Raw genomic sequence first — 7,032 nt, forward strand, 5'->3', positions numbered from 1 at the left:
GGGATTACAGGCTTGAGCCACCGCGCCCGGCCTGTAATCCCAGCACTTTGGGAGGCCGAGGCGGGTGGATCACGAGGTCACGCCATCGAGACCATCCTGGCCAACATGGTGAAACCCCGTCTCTACTAAAAATACAAAAAATTAGCTGGGCATGGTGGCACGTGCCTGTAATCCCAGCTACTCAGGAGACTGAGGCAGGAGAATTGCCTGAACCCAGGAGGCGGAGGTTGTGGTGAGCCGAGATCGCATCATTGCACTCCAGCCTGGGTTACATGAGTGAAACTCCGTCTCAAAAAAAAAAAAAAAAAAAAAAAATGAGCTGTGCATGGTGGCACATACCTGTAATCCCAGCTACTCAGGAGGGTGAGGCAGGAGAGTCACTTGAACCTGGGATGTGGAGGTTGCAGTGAGCTGAGATCGCACCACTGCACTCCAGCCTGGGTGACAATGTAAGACTCTAAATAAATAAATAAATAAATAAATAAGGTTGAGGAGAGGCTGGGCATGGTGGCTTATGCCTGTAATCCTAGCACTTTGGGAGGCCGAGGCAGGAGGGTTACCTGAGTCCATGAGTTTGAGACCAATCTGGGCAACATATCGAGACCCTCATCTACACAAAAAATAAAAAATTAGCCAGGTGTGGTGGTGCACACCTGTAGTCCCAGCTACTCGGGAGGCTGAGGTGAGAGGATCCTTTGAGTCCGGGAGTTTGAGGCTGCAGTGATGATGCCACTGCACTCCAGCCTGGGCAACAGAATGAGACCTTGTCACAAAAAGATTTAAATAAATACAATGAACAAACAAAATGAAATAAAAAGTTGAGGAGAGAAATTAGAGAAATCATGGCAGTCCTTACTGTAAAGGAGAGTAGAGCAATGAAGTAACTGGAAAAGTGTAGTGGGATAGGGCAAAGGATGGGATTTGTTTGCATTTTGTTCAGCTGGGTTTTGCTTGCTTGTCTGTTTGCTTGTATCAGGTTAGAAGTTATGTGTGAATGCACACAAGTATGATCTAGAGAGAAAAAAATCTGATGACACAAGAGGTGAGTTAAGAAACTGCAGGAATAAAATCTCTTAGCAGGCAAAAGACAACGGGATTTAGGGTACAAATGGAGGGTAGGTCTTAATAGAAGCCCTAATCGTTGTTCACTGTAAGTGACAAAAAGAGCACATACTAGTGGATAGAGGCGTGATAGCAGATGTAGTAAAAGGAAGCCATGAAGTTTCTTTCTTGATTGCTTCTTTGCTGTCAGTGAATGAAGAAGCTGTCCAGTAGAAGGTGAGAAGGGGATGCTGGGTGTTTGAAAAGAGAAGTATGAGGAGAAAAGCATATTGGGTTTCTCAAATATTTTAAGCTCATTGGGAGGCTGAGCTGGTAGGACTGCTGGAGACCAGGAGACTGAGGCTGCAGTTAGCTGTGACTGCACCATTGCATTCCAGCCTGAGTAGCAAAGTGAGACCCAGCCTCAAAAAAACAAAAAACAAACAACTTAGGCTCTGTCCCACTTCATGCCCTTGCACTTGCTAGTTCGCCTGCCTAGAACTCTTTTTCACACATCTTTGTGTCGCTGAGTTTTTTTTCTCAGTTTAAGTATCACTTCTTTGTGATGGTCTTGACCATCCAACCTAAACTATCACCCCACTTCCCTCCCCTAGTTATTCTCTATTGCATCATCCTGCTTTATCTTCTTCATAGCATATCTCCTTTTTTTTTTTCTGAGATAGAGTCTTGCTCTGTCACCCAGGCCGGAGTGCAGTGGCGGGATCTCGACTCACTGCAACCTCTGCCTCCCAGGTTCAAGCAATTCTCCTGCCTCAGCCTCCTGAGTAGCTGGGATTACAGGCATGCAACACCACACCGGCTAATTTATTATATTTTTGGTAGAGATGGGTTTCACCATGTTGGCCAGGCTGGTCTTGAACTGCTGACCTCAAGTGATCCACCCGCCTCACCCTCCCAAAGTGCTGGGATTACAAGTGTGAGCCACTGCACCCAGCCCTTCATAGCATATCTCACTGTATGAAGTGGTTTTTTTATTTATTTGTGCTCTCTCTGCCTCACTCCACCTAGAATATAAATTTTCATGAGATCAAGGATTTTGTGTTCTTTGTTCATTTTTTTTTTTTTTTTGCGGCAGAGTCTTACTCTGTCATCCAGGCTGGAGTGCAGTGGTGTGATCTCGGCTCACTGCAACCTGGAACCTCTGCCTCCTGGGTTCAAGTGATTCTCCTGCCTCAGCCTCCCAAGTCGCTGGTATTACAGGTGCGCACCACCAGACCCAGTTAATCTTTGTATTTTTAGTAGAGAAGAGATTTCATCATGTTGACCAGGCTGGTCTCGAACTCCTGACCTCCAGTGATCCGCCCATCTTGGCCTCCCGAAGTGCTAAGATTACAGGCATGAGCCACCATGCCAGGCCTTCTTTGTTAAGTTGTCTGTAGCACTGAAAAAGAAATTCCCAGGATGTAATGGAGGCTTGGCCAAGCACAATGGCTCACACCCGTAATCCCGGTACTTTGAGAGGCTGAGATGAGAGGATCACTTTAGATCAGATGTTTGAGACCAGCCTGGGGAGCACAGTGAGATCCTATTTCTATAAAACATTAAAAAACCAGCTGGGCATGGTGGTGCATACCTGTAGTCCCAGCTACTTGGGAGGCTAAAGCGGGAGAATTTATTGAGGCAGGGAGGTCAGGACTGCAGTGAGCCGTGATTGCCCCACTACACACCAACCTGGGCAACAGAATGAGATCTTGTCTCAAAAAAAAAAAAAGATGCTTAATAAATATTTAATGAATAATCTAATATAATCATCCATTTACTAGAAATGATTACTAGATGAGTATCATGATTATCACCATGCTACAGGTGCAGACAGGTCAAGGTCACACAATAAGTTAGGGATGGGGGCAGGGTTCACGATTCAAAGTCAAGCAGTCTGACTCCAGAATTCACACTCTCAGACTCCATGTGGAATAGCATCTAGAGAAAGATACTAGACTTCTGGCTAATAAGCTATTAGGGATCTGACAGATTACTAGGGAAAAAAAAGGGTGTGACCACGGTTGTTTCTCTAGTTGATATAGTTTAGACCAGCCTAATCTCATTGATACGATAGAAACAGGAATCTTAAACTTTGTAACTGCACAAAATTAAATTCTGAAAAACTCAATGAGATTGGAACCTCAATAATATATGATTAGTTGTCTTTGCCTCCCTCCCTCCCTCCCTTCCTCCCTTTCTTCCTTCCCTCTCTCCCTCCCTCTCTCCCTTTCTCTCTCTCTTTCCTTCTTTCTTTCTGGACGGATGGATAGAATTTCACTATTATCGCCCAGTCTGGAGTACAGTGGCATGATCTTGGCACATGGCAACCTCTGCCTGCTGGGTTCAAGTGGTTCTCCTGCCTCAGCCTCCCAAGTAGCTGAGATTACGGGCGTGCACCCCTACACACAGCTAATTTTTGTATTTTTAGTAGAGATGGAGTTTCACCATGTTGGTCAGGTTGGTCTCCAACTCCCCACCTCACCCATCTTGGCCTCCCAAAGTGCTGGGATTACAGGTGTGAACCATCGTGCCCAGCCTACCTGCTTCTTTTTTCCCCTTCCTTTCTTCCTTCTTTTCCCACTTTCCTTCCTGTGTCCTTCTTGCTCTTTCTCCTTCCTTTTCCTTTTTCCCTTCCATTTCTTGTGGAGCCTTTGGACTGCTCCACAATGGTGGTGCTAATGGAGGAGACATTAACTGTAGTGGTAGATAGTTGGCTACTTAGAAAACACAAGCAGCGATTTCATGACTCAGGTGTCACGTTTCCTATATGAGCCCATGACACAGCCTTCTATCCTCTGTGGAATGTTGATGAGACGGCAGGCTAAATCTTGTGGGTCCTAAGTCTGGAGCCTGAGTTAGTGATTTTTAATTTCTGGCAGTTACAAATATACCACTTTAGAAGAAATCTAGGGCCAGGTGCTGTGGCTCGGCTCACACCTGTAATCCCAGCACTTTGGGAGGCCGAGGCGGGTGGATCAACTCAGGTCGGGAGTTCGAGACCAGCCCGACCAACATGTAGAAACCCTGTCTGTACTAAAAATACAAAATTAGCTGGGCGTGGTGGTGAGCGCCTGTAATCCCGGCTACCTGGGACGCGGCTGAGGCAAGAGAATGGCTTGAACCCAGGAGGCGGAGGTTGTGGTGAGCCAAGATTGCGCCATTGCACTCCAGTTTGAGTGACAGAGTGAAACTCCGTCCCAGCAACAACAAAAACGAAACCTAGAAATAAAAAATTTGGCGCCTGAGAAGTACAACTTCTTTAATTTGGTTACATTTATCCAAATGAAAAGGCAGTTTCTCTAATTATCATGGCTACTTGTTCCTGTTCCTAGCTCGTGTCAATCAGAACTTCATTAATTAACTGACCAAACTGGCTTCCAATCGTTTTAATCTCTCCCTCTCTCCCTCCCTCTCTCACTCCCTTCCTTCCTCCCTTCTTAATGTTTCCTGAACACTTACCACATTCTAGACACTGGGCTAATCACCTTGGCGTAGCTTGTTTTATTCTCATAGCAAGCTTAAGAGGTAGATATTATCATTATCTCATGGTTTGCATGAGAAACCAGAGGTCTGAGGGTTTAAGGAACTTGCCTAAAGCCATAGAGCTAGCTTGGTGCACATCATCAATGCAGACCTGGTCATCTGACTCCAAAGCCTGTGAATACAACCACCACAACACCCTGACCCTGCATTCCTCTGCTGACCCATTAGTTTTGTCGGAAATTGCATGCAGAGCAACCCCAGCGTCAGTTAAACATGCAAGTCCTAAAAAATTCTACCTTCTTCTCTTTATACTTCTACTCATCACTTGTGTCAATTAAAAAAGAAATCTGGGCCAGGCGCGGTGTCTCAGGCTTGTAATCCCAGCACTTTGGGAGGCCGAGGCGGGTGGATCACGAGGTCAGTAGTTCAAGAACAGCCTGGCCAAGATGGTGAAATGCCATCTCTACTAAAAATACAAAAATTAGCTGGGCGTGGAGGAGGGTGCCTGTAATCCCAGCTACTTGGGAGGCTGAGGCAGAGAATTGCTTGAACCTAGGAGGTGGAGGTTGCAATGAGCCGAGATCGCATCACTGCACTCCAGCCTGGGTGACAGAGCAAGACCGTCTCAAAAAAGAAATCTGTTTGCCACTCAGGAAGCATACAGGTAAAGGCAGAAGACAGATGTAGAAGAAAAAACTTTGAAAAACAAAAAGTGTCTAAAAGGATAATAACTCTTTTCATTGAATGCCACATACCTTAGGAGCAGAAACATATAAAGAAGTTCCTATAATTTTTTTCCTCAGAGAACGTTGTCTTCTGAAGGTAGGGAAGCTAGGTAAATATGCATGAAAAACAAATATAAAAGGACTCAGAGACGAGGTAAAACTAATTATAGCCTTTGGATCTAAATTTAGAAATGCTGACAAATTGCCAAATTGAGCAGAGTGACCAGTGGGATGGGTCTAAAAATAAATCAGGGGGAGGCCAGGTGTGGTGGCTCATGCCTGTCATCCCAGCACTTTGGGAGGCTGAGGCGGGTGGATCACCTGAGGTTAGTAGTTTGAGACTAGCCTGACCAACATAGTGAAACGCTGTCTCTACTAAAAATGCAAAAATTAGCCAGGCATGGTGGCATGACCCTGTAAGTCCAGCTACTCAAGAGGCTGAGGTGGGAGACTTGCTTGAACCCAGGAGGCGGAGGCTGCAGTGAGCCAAGATTTTACCTTCAGCCTGGGTGACAGAGAGAGATCCCATCTTAAAAAATCAATCAATCAATCAATCAGGGAGGAACTGAGTTTTATGAGGTTTTGAAGGATGAATGTGATATGGTTTAAATGTTGTAAAAGGTATAACACACAATTATATTGTGGTAACTAGCTCAGTTAAGCCAGGGAAGAGATTATTATGGGGCACAGGTAAGCTTTTTCCATTTTAATCAGACTAATGTTTATAGACCAATATTAAAAATAGCTGACATTTTAAAGTGCTTACTATATGCCAGACATACACATATACATAAACAGGGTTTATACACATATTATTTCTTTAATCCTCATAGCAATCCTATGAGTTACACATTATTATTTTCCCTGTTTCACAGAATGGTTAGCTGAATTGCCTGAGGTCACCCGGCTCGTAAATGAACTCTGATTCACAGCCTAAGCTCTTATCCACTATGACGCCTTTCTAAATTCATTTATCTAGGGGGTATTTTACATGGGCTAGCAAAGAACTGACAATTCCCAATTAAAAAGCCATATCGCTAAGCTGTAACACATTTATTTTCTAAGTATCTCTTGAATCTCTTTACCTTTCTCTATCTTGGTTACCACTGTAGTACAAGACACCATCACCTTTCACCAGGACAACTGCAGTAGCCTCTGTTTCTACTTTTGTTCTTTTCCAATTCTTTCTCAGAATGATGTTTTTTTTTTTTTTTTTTTTTGCTCTTATTGCCCAGGTTGGAGTGCAATGATGTGTTCTCGGTTCACCAAGTAGCTGGCACTACAGGTGCATGCCACCACGTTCAGCTAATTTTTGTATTTTTTGTAGAGACGGGGTTTTACCACATTGGCCAGGATAGTCTCTATGTCTTGACCTCGTGATCTGCCCACCTCAGCCTCCCAAAGTGCTGGGATTACAGGCATGAGCCACCATGCCCGGCCCCAGAATGATTTTTTTAAAACACAAATAGGCCCATGTCCCTTCCTTGCTTAAAATCCTTTGATGGGCTGGGCGCAGTGGCTCATGCCTGTAATCCCAGCCCTTTGGGAGACTGAGGCAGGCAGATCACCAGGTGAGGAGTTCAAGACCAGCCTGAACAACATGGTGAAACCCTATTTCTACTAAAAATACAAAAATTAGCCAGGTGTGGTGGTGTGTGCCTGTAATCCCAGCTACTCAGGGGGCTGAGGCAGGCTAATTGCTTGAACACAGGAGGCAGAGGTTGCGGTGAGCCGAGATCATGCCACTGCACTCCAGCCTGGGCAACAAGAGTGAAACTGT

Source organism: Sapajus apella, unplaced genomic scaffold, assembly GCF_009761245.1.
Source record: "Sapajus apella isolate SASKATOON/1434 unplaced genomic scaffold, GSC_monkey_1.0 scaffold71, whole genome shotgun sequence".
Lineage (NCBI taxonomy): Eukaryota > Metazoa > Chordata > Mammalia > Primates > Cebidae > Sapajus > Sapajus apella.